The following is a 19,332-nucleotide window of genomic DNA, read 5'->3' on the forward strand; positions in this document are numbered from 1 at the left end:
CCAAAAGCCGTTAAATTGTTAACTTCAGCCTTCAGGCAAAACGACGATTAGCTGACCGAAAGCTTGCTGATGAGGCTTTGCTAGTCGACAAAATATTTCCCGACAAATTCTTAAAACGACAAATCGATGATCGAAAGTTTGCGGAACGAGAATTTGTTGAATATCGACATTTCGCTGACGGCATTCTGATGACCGACAAAACAACCTGCCGGAAAGCATTTTAAAGCCTAAGAAAACCCAAGAAAACCTTAGAAACCTAAGAAAACCATAAGTACCTAATAAAACTACTTCTATCCATAAACTAAGAAAACCGTAACTTAATGAAACGATACCCATAACCTAAGAAAACCTAAGAATACTAAACAATAGACGTTTGAGGGAATTGAGGCTAAAAACCCTAAGAAATCTGAGCATATGAGAACCTTATAAGAGCATGAGCATCCAAGAAAAGCTAAGAAGCCTCTAAGAAAGACAATTAGACCACGGTGAAAGGAACCGGAACTTACGTACATGGTTTTCGTATGTACAGTAGATTAAAGAACGTTTCCTGCCTTCTGCTTCCCATCGAATCAGCTGCGGGTGAAGAGAACTTTCAGATGGCTTTGAATAATAGTTTCTAAATATGCTGTTGATCTTCAACATACTTTTAATGCAGAAAAGTCCGCAGATGTCCGCTTTACAAAGAAGCGCACAAAGATGCAATTTGGGTTGTATTCACTGAATAACGAAGTCATACCGCTGTCGGAAGAAACTGTCTAGGTATCTACCTAGACAGTCATCTCAGCTGCGAAGGGCAGTATGAAAACCTTTCGAGCCGGATGAAAAAGAGGATACGTTATTTAAACGCACAATTTCCTTATCAAAATGAGTAAGTCAGGTTGAAAAAGGTTCGCTGAAACGCTGAGTAAGTTAGGTTACAAGTAACTGCTGGTCTGCCGTATAAGAAAATCTCTTCTCTTGGCGTACAGTTTTATATTTCATCTCGTACCGTATGGTGAACGATTTTTTTAAATTTCGAGGCAAACTTGCTCTGCCTGCCAGTTGCAATCTAGGGGGTCGGCCTACTTTACCTTTGCCCCCCCCTTTGCCTTTGCCTTTACACTTTGCCCTTTTCTACTTTACCTTTACCTTTGCCTTTGCCGGCGTGATTACCTTCACCGTCAAAAAATTTTTGTTAAAAACACTTGCAAAACTGTATCTCGTTAATTAACCTTCTAAAAATAAAGTATCGTCGCTATTAGCCGGTTCAGAAATGAGACTTTTTAATGATAATTTATGCATTAATCTTAAGCATGCATTTTCGTGCCGCCGGTCTCGATAGATAAAGCTCAAGGCTCGGGGCATCAGTTTTCGTTTTTAATGGAATTTTGCTTAATGGAATTGGATGTTTATAAAAAAGTTTCATTTTCCTTTTTTAAAAATTAATAATTTAAATATAATTTTCATAATTATTTATTATGATTATTAATATTTACTTAAAATATGATTATATCTTACATTTTATTTTTAAGTTTTTATTATGCGCACTTTGTGGTAGAATTTCGGTGACAGTGTGACAGCCCCGCCTCCTAAAAACACGTCACAAATATTAATATTTTCCTCTTGCGGTAGAATTTCGGTGACAGTGTGACAGCCCCGCCTTCTGAAGTTACGTCACAAAATATTTATTTTAAATATTATTTTTTAAATTATTATTTTTCTCTTGTGGTAGAATTTTGGTGACAGCCCCGCCTGCTGAAGTTACGTCACAAAATATTTATTTTAAATTTTACGTCAAAACGTCAGAAATTCAAAACGTTAGATTAGCAGAACGTTACAACGTCCAAACATCAAGATGTCAGAAAGTGAAAACTAAAAAAACGTCAGAATATCAGAACGTTAGAATATCAGAACGTCAGAATATCAGAACGTCAGAACGTAAAAAATTAAAAACATCAGAGCGTCAGAAATTCAGAACGCCAGAAATTCAGAACGTCAGAACGTTAGAACGTCAGAATATCAGCACGTTAGAGCGTCAAAAGGTTAGAACGTGAAAATTTAAAAACGTCAGAATTTCAGAACGTTAGAATATCAGAACGTTACAACGTCAGAACATCAGAATGTCAGAATTTGAAAATAAAAAAAACGTCAGAACGTCAGAAGTTAAGAACGTCTGAAGGTCAGAACGTTAGAAAATCATAACATGAAACATCAAAACGTCAGAACATCAGAACGTAAAATGTAAAAGCTTAGAACGTTAATACGCCTTATAAACACGACTACGAAAGCGTAGATACGATTTCAGTCTTAGTCTAAAATAAATCACAGTTTCCACACCTTCCTAATTATCAATCAGTTTTATAATTTCCCGCATGCTTATGTATCCTTTAAAAATATTCATAATTTCCAGTACTTAAGTGCCGAGCGCGGATGCGCGAGGCTACCTTGTAAGAATAACGACTATTGAAAACAGCAATGAAAAAAATAGAAAGGTCACTTCTTTATAGTGTTAATTTGAGTACGGTCAGGAATAATGAAAAGGCGAACTGTACGGCTTATTAAATTCTTCTTATTTATTAATTTAATAATATTATTTTATTATTATTCCCGAGCCTGAACTTTATTCCGATAACAGTAAGCATCGTATTTAACAGTTTTCTGTTTTTCATGTAAACTGAATAAACAAAATAACTAAACAGTATCACCGATATAATATAGCTCTGAATTTGAACTATGACGTAGAGTGTCTGTGCTTGTATATTAAGTATGTTATTCTGATGGCGATTGCCTATTAAAATATAACTCGTTGATACATATATATTGACGTTAATAGATATTCATGTATAACCCGTTAATTATAGACATCCTTTTTTAATTGATTTATTGTTTTAAGACATCTTGGGTCTTTATAAGCACCCTTTTTGCAGTTTTTTAAGTGCATTTTTGCGCAGCTCGTGATAAGAATTAAGTACTTATTATTATGTATTATGATGCAAAATTAGCAACAAAGTATTGGGTTGTTTTATTCACCTTTGGTATAACGTACAAATAAACACTTCAAAACACCACAAAAGTTTTTTACAACATTAAGATTTCATTAAACTTTTCCGCTCCCTCCATCGTCACCATAACTGATGCCGCATTACCCCGCTGTATCTTCAGCGACAATCTTTGACGTAAAAACTCATGGGAGCGCGCTTCGCCTGTTTGTTGTTTCAGTCGCTTGCCAAGTTCTTTAATAATCGCAATGGCTGACGGTCCCCATGGTCCCATTGTTTCGAAGGCGATTGGCGCAAAAATGTACCTCGCATCTGCCACTCAAATACAAATATAATCAAATACAAAGTATTGTACTTTTCCTTGTATACTGTACTGACTGAAAGGTACAGTATACGAGGAGTACTGAGGTAGGTACAGAGTATGGAACTAAAAGTACAGCACTAAACAAAACTTAAGATAATAATATTTATTGAGTTATCAGGTACAGGAGATATGACGTCTATTTTGTTGTAGAACGCTGCAATAATACAGCCTGGTCACGCCCAGTTCGGACACTTTTCCCCAAAAATCACCACAAGTCCCCCGTCTAGAATTAAAACCGTATTTTATTTTGTATGATCAGCGTATATGTCCAGTAAATTTTCCATGTAAAGTTTGTACGCTAAAAGCATGTCCAGAATTACAATGAGACTGAAACTAGATCGGACCAGCTTCGAAAGGTGACTCGACCCATCTGTTCTGGGATGCAGCTCCCATTTCACAATTCGTTTAAAAATTCCACAGTTTTTCTAGTCTAGCCTATTGGCCAACCCAGTTCTCTTCAGGACGCGCCCAACACAACCCAATTTTCTACCAAGACTACGTAACCTTTGCAGCCTTCCTACGGGCACCTCGAAAATGTAGAATGACCTTTTTCGGGCGCTCGCTGCAAGTTGCAAGGAGTTGCAAGGAATTACTGCAAGTCTGCAAACGTTCATTACGCCGAAGAATGTTTGCAGCTTTGACGTTCATGGCAAATTTTGTACTATTAGTACTAGTATAGCAAAACTGGGACCCAGAATAGCAATGCAGTCTGAATTATAAAATGTTCTGCGAAAAAAACTAAGTACAGCGGCTTTGAAGAGACCCCCGACCCCCAAGGGGCCAAATATTTCAGGAAGGGTTAAAAAAAATAAATTTATTTAATTTTTCGACTTCCGTTATATTTTGTTTTATTGCTGGAATTCCATTTCCAGGCAACAATACCAGTATAAAGTACTACAGTTCCAATAAAAACCGTTGCCCCGAGACACTTCGATAAATTTTATCCAGATTGGCGGCAAGAACATCATAAGTTTTCTAGAAAGGTAAACCATTCACAGATTATACGGCCCCAGCCGACAGCGGAAATAGGCGCCTAGTTACGCAAAACATATCCCGTAATTTTATTTAACGCATCTGTATAGAGAATTATCGCAAAAATAAAAAAAATTCACTTTTGTTTTTCTTGTTTTGAACGCTACAAAAAAAGGTACTACTGATGTCACATTTCTGCAGCAGTATGTTACTCCAACAAATGCAATAAAACAAAATTAAAACCACTGAAGCGTAGGATGTGCTGTACCGATAACAGTAAGTACTGAAACTAATTCATTATTATTTTGATTTTATTTTAACTTTCGATAACAAGTTTTACGGAGTTTCTAAAACACCAGGAAGAGGAAAGACATTGTCAGTCAGCGAGTTCCTTTCATACTATACAGCGTGTACAGTATTAGCACAAGTTACTATTTCTCAATCAGCGATCCCAGGATAAATTACTTACTCGTATTTCGAGTAATAAATGAACAATTAAATGGTTTATTTTTTGTACGTGGGTACTATATATGTACGTGCGACGTCGAAATCGGAAAACTGCCATGGGAAGGTAATCATGGCGGCAAAGGCAAAGGTAAAGGCGAAGTAGAAAAGGGCAAACTGAAAAGGCAAAGGTAAAGGGCGGGCAAAGGCAAAGTTGAAAAAGGCAAAGTGTAAAGGCAAAGGCAAAGGGGGGGCAAAGGTAAAGTAGGCCGACCCAATCTAGGCGGGTTTGGACGGGGGCGAGAGAACTCAACCAAAGGCTTTTTCGGTATTTCGGTAGCTTTTCTCGGTATTCACTGGCTTTTTTCGGCGACTTCCGACGTAAAAAATTTCGCAATGTACCCCCCTGAAAATTTTTGTAAGTCCGAGTTACTGGGGGGGGGAGGGGCATGAGCCCCGGGAGCCCCTCCCCCCCTTAAATTCGTTACTGACGATATCTAACTCTCGAAGGAGTCTTAAATAAACATCAGTCGCTTCACTGCATCTCTTAATCTTGTTACTTAAATGGACGGACTTATAGTGGAACAGGCGCTTTGTTCATATAAACATATTGCTTGCTGTGAATTTTTGTTGATACTTGTAATTTTTCTTTTGCATAAGTCTTTCGCTGCTGCGAACGCCTTTTTCTGTTATGAGTAGTCTACGACCTCGTGAAGGTTATACCTGACCGTCGCAGACATTAAGCCCATAAACAAGCAAACAAACATCACTAAGTGATTATCGACATTACTGTCGGCGGGGTGTAAAACCTCACATGGTCTAGTAAAACCGGACAAGCGCCTATGGCGTTGCCACTGGCATGGCAAGGGATAAAACCTGGTATGTTATTCCTCTGGCACGCAGTAAAATATGCCATATGCCGGAAAACTAGAATTATTAAAATCCTAATTTTCAATATGATGTTTTAGCTTTAGTTTCTTGAAGATATCTTTACCGCACACTAATGGATTATTACAATTTGCTAATATAACAGTACTAAAGAGGGCAATTTTTTTCCACATATAATAGAAGAAGAAAATGACAATGCTGTACGCAGTGCGACTATAAATACCTTTCCGACATAAAGGAATCTATAAACTGCTGAAATAAAAAATAACGATTAAATTGCAATTTTTAAACCTAAACATAAAAATTAACAGTTCTTGTTCCATACGTCGTAAGGTTATTCGTCCCAGCGAATACCGTAATTATCGAATTTGCGGCACCCCCCGCAATAAGCGCACCCCCCGTAATAAGCGCACCGCCGCATTCAAGTTCGAAAAATAAAGTCACCCCCCAAAATTACGGCACCGGGTGCCGTAATTAAATGTCAAGCCCAATTTATAAACCGACTGCCTGACAGTGACTTACAGTTACAGATACCTGGATCCAGCATGGTAGTGGTATCCAGTTGCGTAATTCCGTTTTGCTAGCTTAGCCATATGCCCGGCGACTACTCTGCTCAATTTCAACAGAGCAGAATGCGTTGTTGTTTCGAAAAACACTGGTCCTTTCTGAAATTTATCGTTTGAAAAGTAATGGCCCCTTCTATGGTTTATTGTCTGAAAAATGAAGGCGCCCCCCGAAATAGCCGCACCTCCTCGAAGTAAGCGCACCTGCTCCTTGGTATCTGAACTATTCGCCCCCCAGTGCGGCAAATTCGATAATTACGGTATGTGATAGAAGTAATGCTAAAATTGAATTTTAAGCACATATCTCACATACTGATAATGGACTTGTTCAAGTTGTTTGTCTAACGACCGGCAAAATAATGGTGGCCGACTGTACGGCTGATCTGCATGTCGAAAATTTCCTTGGGGTGGAACGCTTTTTGCCAACCGCCACTCTGTATGACAGATTAACGCAAACACAATCAATGCTCCGGAACGTACAGCTAGTAAACTACCTTTGGACGAAATGTTTTCTGTTATTCGTCCGCCTGCGTTTGATGTTGCTGTGTAGCTCGCTTGTGTTTTCAGTTTCTCACGATTTATGTAGAATGTGTATAAAATTTTTTTTCTCACAACGCGAATAAATTATTCGTAGTTTGTAAGCAGTTGGAAGTGTCAGCGTGTTGCCTATATAACAACGATGGTTGAACGCAGGGCAGTAACTTAAATTCAAAGTGATTAGCGTTTGATGTCTGAATGGTAACTACCAGACCTGGGCCGTTATTTTTTAACGAGTTAACGAAACGCGCGTTATTTCCGCGTTATTGCGCTATAACATAACGTTGAAGCGTAACGCGCTACCTGAAAAGCGTTCTGTAACGTAATGCTGCCAAAAATCTATGTATTTTGCATTGTAACGTAGCGGGAAAAATAACGTTAAACTAGGTTTACCTGCAGAAAAAGTGTAACGCGCACGCTCCCTGTAAAGCGTAACGCTGACGGTGGGTTGATTTTCCAAAACTGTTCAGGTCTGGTAACTCCCATAATAATGTTGTGTCTCTAAGTGCACTGAACTTTGGTCCGGCGAAAGAGAAGGTCGATGCTGATGCGAAACTGCACCGTTGCTGGCGTTGCACGAAAAAAAGAGGCTTCTTGTACAGAGTTACTAGTATATAAACATGCGCACACAAGCGTAATACAAGAACGGCCTTTTTTCCAGCAACTGTTCTTATCATTGCATAATATTCTGTTTTCCAAACAACAGATAACCCAAAACCTTTAATTATCGGTCACCTCAAGTTTTACATATGCAGTCGAAGGTAACGATCAGCGTTGGACTTAAGTTGATGATAAGCAGGTTGCGGTATCAACGAGGGCATACGATGGACAATAGAAATAACGGCGGGGTACAATTAACGAACATTTAAACGGCAGCACTCGTCGCTATTAACGAAACGAAGAGGGTATCGTTTCGTTAATAACGAAGTGGAGAATCAGTGATAAACGACTGGCCTCACATACATAGACCACTGAGCACGAACGCTGCGTAGACAGGACAGTCTGCCCAGTGGCTTTCTGCCTGGACATTCAATACTCAGATCCTGAGTTGCCCACTCGACTCGAATTTTCAGAAACTGCAACCCCCGACCGTTGCACTGCTGCTACTGGTTTCTTTACCCGCTGAAACCAAAATGATTTCTCAAATGGAGCTTTAAATTTATTGACTAATTATAATACAGTTATAAGATTAGTACATAATTATAGTATAATTAAGGGTTACCCAATGACCAGTGCAATGTAAGAAATGCAACGCTTTACAGCAGCACCAAACGGTGCGCATGTATTCCAGAATGGAATACTGTGGGCTTTGACAACCTGGAAATTATAATTCCGTTTCTGCTTGATATTCTAACCCACCAAAAAAGCGTAGATTTTTTACGCTGCAAAATAAAATTTTTGATATTTCTTATTACTAAAGAAATTTGAAAATGAATGTTTGGAAAAATAAAACTCATCAATTTCGTCCCGTTAAAGTTGTAAGACTTTAAAACTAAAACGCAACCTCTTTTTCGCTTTTACGAAGACTTAAATTATCAACGTTAAAATCGTCGTTAATTTTGCCGTTAATCGTAGCGCCGTGCAAAACGCAATCTACTGAATATTCTGTTTTTAATGAGTCCCATTGTACTTTGTGCCGGTTGTAGTAAGCCTGCACATGTAAACATTAATCTAATATAAGATTTATTGAAATTTTAGTGCTCATTTGAGCATGTAATACTGGGATGCAAGTGATGCCGCTAATTACGAAATTTGAATGACAGCTGCGTCTTCGCTTGCTATTTATGCGGGGGCGGCTCTCCCGCACGATAGCGTTGCGTCCGCCCTGTGGCGACAGCAGTATGCCCACACTGAATCCGCAAGTAAAATTTTGAGTTCTGCAAAAAGCCATAAAAACGCAAATAATTTTCTGCGTTCTTATGCCTTGTAGAATACGTCAAATATTGTTGGATTTCCCAGCAATCAACCATATCGTCCAAGTACCGTCGTTCTTCCTTTTGTTCCCAATGTTACTTGGATTTCATGATGGTGCTTTTGCCAAGCAACTCCTGACAATAATAAATTGAGGAAACAAACTTGGATTTCCTGGAGCTGTGATGAATTGCTGACTTGATTTGATTCAATCTGCACGCAGCGCCATAAGGTAAGAATGTCAATAATAATTATTTTTATCTAATTCTGATATTGACAAATTTGATTTTATTTTACAACACGTATGGGCTTTAAAATTTTTTGATAAGTTTTGATAAAACTGATTAATAACTCATTAAATTATGAATCAAATCAAATAAACCCAAAGAAATTAGGCAGTTTACTACTGGGACGGCCCTCTTTTTTGATTGGCGGAACATTTTCAGCAAGTTCATTTCGTTCACTGATAGTGAAGAAGCAGTTTGCCGTTGCGGAAGCAAAAGTTAGTTGATCAGTCTGAATTTTTAAGCTCCAGATTTGATTTCTGACTTTTCAATTGTTCTTCCATTTTTCTGAATAAAACGATGGATTATGGTAAAAATTGCTTTTTTTTTACAGTGTAGTAACAGTTTGTTAACCTTAAACGTGATCAGTTGCAGATGCTTTCGAAAACTGGATATCCATGCCTTTCAGCATACACACAGTGTGAACTGAGAAGAAAGCGTCCAATACTGGTGAGTCGGTAACTGCGTTATTTGAATACTTAAATAATTACCTAAATCAAAACTTTTGAATCTTAACGTGTTTGATATTTATATACAATCTGCAGCTTCGTTTTCCAAATAATTCTTCTATCGTAGGTTCTGCGCATTACTGATGTTCCTGCGGCCAAAAAAGCATACTGGCTTTCGGACGGGAATGTCTCTGCATTAAATTATTCAGGTAATCTATTACGGGATAAACTCAGACAGCATAAATTTGGGAAATCCAGAAATTACAGTGACTAATGAGTAGCAGACTCTCGTCCAATTTCTCAATGTTTTTTGTATATACTGCAGGGAATATCAGCTGCATGACTCTTGGATTTCCGTAGCTTGTGAAGGTGATTGAAAAGCGGTATAGCTCTAGCAGGTATGCAAACTTTTTCGTGGCTGTAAATTTTAATGGTTAAATAAAGTGAACCCACTTTATTATTAATGTCTTGACGTTGCATAATGAAGGGACAACATCGCTTGCTACTTTCAAACACTTTTTCACAACTACGTATTTGTTTTTACAGATTCTAAGCGTGAGCGCGCAACCAAAACAGGAACGATATCTTTGTTACGATTTTTTTCAAGGTAATAGTTTTGGAATTCCAGATTTACAGGAAAATTATTAAAAATCAGGCTCTCAAAGATTTTGTTTGTAAAATGTTGCTATCATTTTTTTCTAATTACAGATTTTGAGGAGAATTTATTGATAGACGACGCGTTGGTTCGACCGGGTTTGGGCAGACCCAATTCCTTTTTCAAACATAGTAGCAACTGCAAGATACGACAAACCAAAGAAAACTTTAAGTACCTTGGATGGCTTAACTTGGATATCCGTGTCAATTTTATAAACAATGGCATCACTGATAATTTTCATTACTGTTTTAGCGTTTGATTTGTGAAGGTAACGAATCTGAATTTTGGAAATCCAAAACATTGGTTGTGATGTTAGAATTTTTCACAAATTAATAACATTTTCCGGTGAATGAGTGTCATTTCTTTAAGGAGAATAAAAACGTAATTGCAAAATGCTATGGTGGGGCAGACTCTAAGAAGTAACCGTATAGAACTGCAGGGCAAATGCGATAAAAATGATTTTTGTTGCGTAATTATGCCATATATAAGGTGCAAATGATGTACAAATGATGTGCATTTCATCCCGAAAAAACACACCGGAAGTCCCTAAAACGCATCTTCGCGATACTTCCGCTGCAATTTGCGAAGACCAACTAACTACACAAATTCCACACCCGAAATTGCGAAAAATTTAGTATAAATTAGCCTAAAATTCATAAATTTTCTACAATCACTATCGTGCGGGTCTAGGCCACCGATTGTTGCTTACAGTTACATGCACTCGACTTTAGCGGTTATCTGCCCGTTGACGTTGACACCGGCGGGAAGCCGTTTACTACCATTCAGATGTGGATGGTTTCAAAGCACTATCAATTTAATAACTAACTACTACGCTAATAAAGGTCAATGAAAACACCAGCTAGAACGTAAACCGGCAGTGTATTTCTCACATGCCCACGCGTACCAGACTGAAGAATCGAAGAATCGTCATACAGTTAAACCTCTTTTTAAATACACTTCTTTAATAAACACACTTCTCTATAACATTCAATCTTTAAGGAAAATGGCCCGGTACAAAGCGTCCAAAATGGTATACATACACAAAAACTTTCGCTTGCGCGCACTACGAATCACTTTTTTATAAAACTTTATGTTGAAAATTGTTTTTAAATTGTGATTGCTGTCTTGATTAGTACTGGAAGGCTAATAAGGTAAGAATATTCTGTTGAGTTATACTTTCACATAAGATTGATTACCATTTGGACAAGCAGCGTTAACGTTGCTCGCTATAAGATTTGCCGATGTTTTGATCTGCATCAAAGAGCATCCGGCTACCTGTATGCAACTGTGTTATACTCGTACAAACGTAGAGTTGAACATTCAGAGGTTCTCTACACTGGTTAAACAACATTCGCTTCCGCGGAAAGTATATAAGGCTTATAAAGAAGCGAATTTTCCCCCGTATGATACAGCACGCGAGCCAATTCGGCTTCTTAAGGGAAATGGCCCGGTACATAGCGTCCAAAATGGTATACATACACTAAAAAGTTTCGCTTGCGCTCACTCCGAATCACTTTTTTATAAAACTTCCGTTCTAAAGCTAAATCATTTGTTTACATTGTTCTGAAAACAGTTTGCGCGCGCAACATCCGGTTGCCGAGATATAGTGCAACAAAATGGGCGAAAAGTTGAAATGCATTGTCGTGCACCAAAAGTCTGGTTATTACCCGATCTTCTCGAAACTTTGCTGTAGAAGACACATGACCATAAGGTCGAAAGTGAACCAATTTCAGGTTCATAGCACTTTCACATAATTTTAAAATGAATTTTAAAATTTTTGAAATTCATTTTAAAATTGAAACAAATTGCTGTGAATCTGATATTGGTTCACTTTAGACCTTATGGTCATGCGTCTTTTATAGCAAAGTTTCAAGAAGATCGGGTAATAACCAGACTTTTCGTACACGGCAATGCATTTAAACTTTTCGCCCATTTTGTTGCACCATATCTCGGCAACCGGATGTTGCGCGTGCAAACGGTTTTCAGAACAATGTAAACAAATGATTTAGCTTTAGAATGACATTTCTCCGCAGTTTCGGCATTTGTCCGTCGATGCTGCTAACTTCTTCGGTTTGCCCTCAGGGGCGCTGTCACTGGCGGCCTCCTCGGGGACGGCGTTTTGAATATAATCAGCGTACGTGTCGTCGTGCTGGCGTGCCCACATTTCGACTTCATCAGGGTGGCTGGTCATGAGCGATCTGAATTGCCGGTCATACTCGAGCCAGTGGGCGGTTGGAACCCCCCGGTCGACGTATGCCGCAATCAGATCTTGGTATTTGGCTAGGGCTGTTGCTAGCTCCGGCATGATTGTGACGCGGTAAGCCAGGAACACAGAGAAGGCGCGAATCCAAGAGGTGAAGGAGTCGACGACTGCACGCACCTCATTCAGCTTTAGCACCACGTTTCCTCTTGACAATACCAGCCTGGACCCTCCATGCTTCGGTTTTTCCACCCGATTTTTTGGTAGCAGACAGTCAAAATCAACGTAAGAAGAAAAGAAGCGTTGAAATGGTCACCAAATAAACAACTGGTGACCATACAAACAACAAACATACAGTTAACAAACAATAAACACTACGTAAACAAGTATTTATTTGAAACATAAGTAATTCAGCATCAGAGGTGGATCCTGTGTGGTTTTTTACTTATTAATGCATTATGACTACCTATAAATCACCACAAATACTAATATTAAATAATGATAATAACTAATACTTATAATAACTAATAATAATGATAACGATAATGCCAACACATAATACCCGTCTGCTTTAAGCCGAGACATCCAGAACGCTGTTGATCGCTGCGGTGACAAACATGTCGCGCCACCGGCTAGCACACAATGGTCAGCTTACAGGAGTCTGGACTTCGGCGACCAACAATTGTGGCTGTTGCAAAGTGGGCCACCGCTTGAATGGAGCATGTAGCCAGTGACGCGACATGTCTGTGAATGCAATGATCAGCAGTGCTCTGGACGCCTCGGCTTAACGCAGTCGGGTATTGTGTGCTAGTGCATAACATCTATTGTGCGCGCACCTGGTGGCGCGCCACCGGCGCGCCGTCATTGTTGCTGCAGTAGCCAGCAGCTCTCTGGATGCCTCCGTTCAGCGCAACCGGCCACTGCCCAAAGGCCTTTAAAAACCCACTGACTATCGTATAGTTGTTCAGTCGGGATCGTGATCAAGTGGAATATACTTGGATATTTCATCATTGTACTGTACTACGTAGTTTCTTAGTGTTATTCATGTGGTTGTTTTTGATATCTGTTATACTGTATAGTTATTTGTACTGTAACCTGTGTGCTAGTTTTGCTTGTTTGTTTAATTGTCTATTTGGATTATTATTTGCTACACTCTCGTCAAACAGGTAAGCTAAACTGCATTGCCGATCTGTCTCACTGTTCTTTTCTAAATCTGGCTGTCGGTCCGCGCATCGTCTCATAGTGCACCTGCTATCGGCACTACTCAGCGGAGGCCTGGATGCGTGCGCCTGCTGGTAGTTGACGCCTGGGGACTAACGCCCGGGGTTGGCTATCGGCGGGGGAGCGCTGAAACGCCAGCGAAGCCGGGTCTGACTGATATTAGGTCGCATTATGATACGATGGAGTTAAGATGGGAGGGTTTATTTTCTTATTTCATTTTTCTAATCACTGCCGCAAAATTCCCACACATTTTATTAAACAAATCCAACAGGTATTAACAATATTAGTAGTCAGTACATGCAACTAAATCGTTGTGTAACATGCAAACACAGTTACTATCGGAAAACATTTTTTTGGTTAGCAATAAACAAAAGAATAACAAATGTTTTGCCGCCCGTTTACCAAAAAAATCAACAGTATTTAGTTTTTTTAACGCTGGGAATTCGCTTTCCGAATTCGATTCAGAGTCAGAATTGAACTCTGGATCGAAATTTGGATCATTCAGTTCGGCTAATTTACGTTTCTTATTAATTTCGTCATTTACGCTATCAACCAAAGCATCAACCACAGACTTTTCTGAGTCGGCCCACGGCCACGAGTTACAGGAGTCATAGCTAGCATTCAACAAGGAGTCGTCGGAGTCAGAACTATCATCTGTGTCGAAAGGGTTGTCGGAGAAACTTTCGGTGTCGGCATCGAAGTTCTCCGACAACTCGTCCGAGCTAGTTGATGGGTCTGACTCCGACCAATCCACGGCATTGGCAGCAGCGCTAATAGTAGCCATGGATTGGTCGGCATCGGCAGGGGGGGTGGGCGAGACATTCGGAGTATACAAGATGTCTTCATCAGGGGGAGTGTAGCTTACGTGTGCAGATGTGGAGGGCGCACAGTACGGAACGGGGAAACAGCAGGAAGGCACACTGGGAGAAATGGGTTGGGCTGATGTGGAGGGCGCACAGTAGGGAACAGGTAGACAGCAAGATGGCACATAGTCAGAAAGGCTAGGGACAGGGGGGCGCACAGGCGTAGGGTTGAAAAACGGAATTTCTTCAGCGATTTGGAAAATGTCAATTTCCCGCTGCAAAAAATAACTAATAATTTAAAGATATTTATAAATTTCTGATACATCTATGGAAAAATGATTATTCACCAAAAATTAATATTCAACAATTTTATTAATTCTTAGATAATGCCAACATATATATATATTTGTGGTTCATTTATAAATTCATCTCTAAAAACATCTTAATTACCAAAATCTTCTCCGTGTTGGTAAATCCCTGCTGCCAGTAGGGTTCGCTCTTTGACGCAATGTTGTCCAAGAAAAATTCGCGCCATCCCCACATGCGTGCTAAAAATCGTATATATGTTTTTGAAATTTACCTTTTTTCGTTTTTATAACTTTATAACATATGAAGTGTTTTCAACGCACCTACGTGTTTTATTACAAAACTGAAAATATGCAATAAAAAAGTTACCTTTCCAAGAGCACGCATCCTTGATCTTCATATCCCGAGTCATACGATTCCAGTTTCGGTCATCAGCAAATGTTTCAGCTACGATATTTAATTAAATTAGAAAAATAAATACTCTTGAAAAATTAAAATAAAAAGCATTAAACATACATTCGACTTTGCTCCAGTAGTGAAAGGCATAATTCTCCGAGTAGCGCTGCATCGCGTACTCCCAAGTAAATGAACTGCGGGCAACGTAAACTTCGTGCTGAGACATGGTAGAAAGTGAACGTTAGAAAACTTGCAGTTAAAGGTCACGAATCTCTAAACGAACTAACTGTGGGGAATAACCTAAGACACGTAGACTAATAGCTGGCTGAAACTAAATCCACATTAGAAGCCTCCAAAGAAAATGTCAACTTAGAATGATGCGTTTGGTAGTTTTGGTTTTGCTTTTTATACCCTTGGACAGAATTTTTGCGCAGTACGTCGTACTGGTTCATGTTCATAGAATCTTGTCCAGTTCCTTTTTTGCAAAACTGTTTTGACAGAATGTTTCTAGAAACGTCTTCTTTCAATGTACTTTTGTATTTGTCGCGTCAGGAATTTGGATAATGTATTCTTCTGCCGAAATTAGGATAATCTGAACAATACGTCTGGACGATAGTTGACCTAATTTCAGTCAGTCGCTTCCAATTTTATTGGGTCAACTGCCGACTAGGTGTATTGTTCACATGTTCTAATTTCGGTAGAACAATGTGTTACCCAAATCCTGGCGCGACTCATACTAGTACATCGGATAAAAGAAGTTTCTAGAAACATTCTCCCCAAACAGTTACTGCAAAAGGGAAACTGGACAAGATTTTAGGAACAATGAACCAGTACGACAAACTGCACGAAAATTGTTTCCGAGGGTATAAAAAGCGAAACCAAAACTGCCAAACGCATCATTCCGAGTTAGCATTTTCTTTGGAAGCTTCTAACGTGGATTTTATTTTTCTCAGTTAGTAGTTTACGTTCCTGGAGCTTATTCCATACGCTTTGTTGGTTGAGTGATCGGTGACCTTTAAGTTCTACAATGAGCGTCTACAGAAGTAAGTAGCTAACTACCTTATCGATATTAAGCATAAACCGTATGTAATATTGAATTTTGTTCCTGCTCTCGTGACCTTTTACTATTACCACATAGTTTTTACGTAATGAAAAACTACATATTACAGTTGTACGTGGAAGCATATCACTGAAATACTGCATGCATGACCTTTTAGAGAAAGTACGTAATTTTGATAGTATATACTGTTTGTAATATTGCGTCGCTCTTGGACACTATTTAGCAGAGGCCTGGCTGCGTGCGCCTGCTGGTGGTTGATGCCTGGGGACTAACGCCCGGGGTTAGCTATCGGCGGGGGAGCGTAGAAACGCCAACGAAGCTGAATCTGATCTTTTGAGTGCACAATTAGGGTGGGACAGCACAACTTATAATTATATACATATATGTATGGGTATAAAATATAACAGCATCAACAACAGCAATATGAAAACAGCAACAGAAGTATTATTTGTAGATGTATAGTATGTCGCTGCATGAAAACTAATAGTATAAACCCCAAGCTGAATCAAATTTAAAAGATAAATCTTACAATAATTGTCTATTGATCGAAAACATTTAATAAAAAGTGCCGCAAAAATACAAAATCTCATAAAATTTTTGAAAAAATATAAAGGTGACATCTCATAGCGTTTGTCTTTTATTTAAATTTTTTATTTCACTTTTACATGATTTTTCGTATTTCGTACGTTTTTGTTACGAAATATAAAAGATCTATGTAAAAGTGAAATAAAAAATTTAAGTATAATACATGCGCTATGTGATGTCACCTTTATATTTTTTCAAAAATTTTATAAGATTTTGTATTTTTTTTAGCACTTAATATTAAATATTTTTGATCAGTAGACAATTTTTGTAAGATTTTCTTTTAAATCTGATTTTACCTAGGGTTTTCACTATTAGTTTTTATGTACCGACATACTATACGTCTACGAATAATATTTTTGTTGCCATTTTGTACTGCTGTTGTTGCCGGTTATATGTTTTTTATACATGCATATACATGTATAAATTTTCATTGTGTTTTTTGAAGCTTTTTGTACTGACACGGTATTTCAGATGTGGTGAACGGGGTCTGCGATCGCTGGGAGCGTTTGTCTTCTGCTGATAGGCTTGCTAGCGCTAACGCCTACCGCAACGAAGCCATTGCCATCAAGTATTTCCTAATTGTCGCTTTTTTCCACCTGGACTTAACGGAGGAAGAATTCACTGATCTTTTCGAAGATCTGGACTACGTACAGGTATGGTTATTTTTCACATGAAAAATGTTTTTTGATAGGATTTGATCAACATTTTTGAATAACCTGTTTGCAATTAGTACGTGCTGATAAAACGTTTTAAATTAAGCGCTCGAAATATTTTTTAAAGTAACCGTGGGCAGATGGCTAATTAATCAAAATACATGAGATAAACACTGTAACGTTTTGTAGAACGAAACGTACTGGATCAAGGTGGCTGATCGTCCAAGTCTGTACATGCAGATCTTCGATGTGGAGACCTTTACCGCCAATATGGTGTTCAAGCTGTACGACGACTGGGAACTGCTGACGCCAACAGAAAGAGTTGCATCTGTCTCCCACTTCCATAACGAGGTTGTTTTGGCCAAAAACTTCCTGATTGTAGCCTTCTTCTACTTTGAAATGACGGAGACGGAGTTCACGGAGCTCATGGAATCTTTGGATTACGTCCAGGTTAATTTACTATAATAACTTTGTCGGTTTTATAAATTTTTACATCTCTGTACGTAGTGTAACATTCATATTATTAGTTTATGTATTTGATCTTATACTAAACAGTTTGGATAAAGATTGATTTTGAGGAAACGGTTCGTTCTAATAATTTTGTTAAAACATAAATAATATTTTTAATAGAATGAGGTGTACTTCGTCGAAATGATCGATGCGGCTGCAACCACTCGGTTTTCCCCTGAGTTGTCTTCCGATTCGGTCGATTCCTCAGAGGATGAAGACTCAGCTTCCGAGTCTGAATCCGAAGAGGAGGAGTCTCAAGAAGAAGAAGATGAAGGAGAGGTTTCCGGTCTGGGTTCAGATGGTGAGGTGTTGGAGGAAAGTGAAAGTAACGCTAGTTCCGAAGAAGAAACTGATGGGTCGGTGGATGATGAAGAATACGAGAGCGGGGAAGAAGAAGAAGGGGAATACGAAAATCCATACATCGACTACGAGGCTGTGGAAGTACGATGCAAGGAAGGACGTCCCCACGATGATTCGGATGATGATTTGGAGGCTTATGGCCCTGCATTTAAGCGCCCACGTTGCGAATAGCTCACCGAATTGTTCTTGCGTTGCATGGAAGTTGCTGGTAGTATTTTGTAAGCAGTATTAGCAGTGTTATTTTTAGCAGTTTTTTGGTAGCTTTGTTAGTAGAATGTTGCTAAAAAAAATTTTCGAATACTTCTTTATAACTCAATAACGTAATTTTGAATACTTCTTTGTTACTCAATAAATCATGTTTTTTACATATTTCTGCTTATATCGGAAAAAATGCTTAGCAGTTCCACCTGCTGTTTTCGCTGAACAATCAACGAGACTCACAAGGCCAGCTTTTTATTAACCATTAAAATCGATAAAGAAAATCACTTATGACATCATCACGAAATTAGATGATTAACAATGCCCTCAGTACCGTTTCAACTTTAAGCCAATCAGATCGCTTGAATGTGCAAAAAAAAGGCGGAGTCCGTAATTATTTTTGACCAATACAAACCGAACAAGAAAGAGGAGGGGTAAACACCTTTTTTCACCAATGTCGTGTACTTAGGAGGCGTACCGTGTTGTATATTTTAGCCAATAAGAGCATCTCTGTTTGAAGTGCATATTCGTAGGTAAAAATAAACGGTATATAAATGAGACGCCTCACAGTATTTTTCTCAGTTGATTAAAATGGCTGCAGAAGTCGAACCGCTGCCCGATCTGACGGGTCTGTTCAAGCTTGTAAAGGATAGCGAGCGTAGTATCAAGAAGTTTAATAGTACAGAACAGCGATACAGTGTGGAGATTGCATCTCTACCGAGACTATTTTCCCGTGATGAGACGATGAGTATTATGCCGGAGATTTTGCGATGTATCATGGATCTCTGCTTGCAAGATTTCAATGATTCCGATCGTGTTATTGTTTCTCTAGATTCATCAGAACTCGATCGCGCTATTTATCTTTCTATGCGTAAATTGTCTGATTTTAACATTCAAAGTTTTCTGCATCGCATCGAACTATTAAATTCACAAAAAAAGTTAGTCGTGGACGAGTCTTTTAGCATTCGGATTTTCCGCACGCCCACGCCAAGCGG

General features: G+C 38.8%; 1 protein-coding gene and 1 long non-coding RNA gene across 3 annotated transcripts in view; one reads left to right on the plus strand and one right to left on the minus strand.

Moving 5' to 3' along the window:
• The window catches only part of LOC129592795 (uncharacterized), a 61,475-nt gene that overhangs the window by 21,249 nt on the left and 20,894 nt on the right, over positions 1 to 19,332 (minus strand). The gene's annotated exons all lie outside the window — the stretch shown is intronic.
• Positions 8,787 to 10,365, plus strand: LOC129592797 (uncharacterized). 2 transcript variants are annotated; one of them, XR_008691012.1, is made up of 6 exons: positions 8,787 to 8,889; positions 9,311 to 9,391; positions 9,518 to 9,599; positions 9,716 to 9,788; positions 9,937 to 9,997; positions 10,099 to 10,365. It is a non-coding gene; the product is annotated as an uncharacterized LOC129592797 (long non-coding RNA). The 2 variants fall into 2 exon arrangements; XR_008691011.1 differs by lacking the exon at positions 8,787 to 8,889 and adding an exon at positions 9,189 to 9,251.

This window comes from Paramacrobiotus metropolitanus, unplaced genomic scaffold (genome assembly GCF_019649055.1).
Source record: "Paramacrobiotus metropolitanus isolate TYO unplaced genomic scaffold, Prichtersi_v1.0 Parri_scaffold0000056, whole genome shotgun sequence".
Lineage (NCBI taxonomy): Eukaryota > Metazoa > Tardigrada > Eutardigrada > Parachela > Macrobiotidae > Paramacrobiotus > Paramacrobiotus metropolitanus.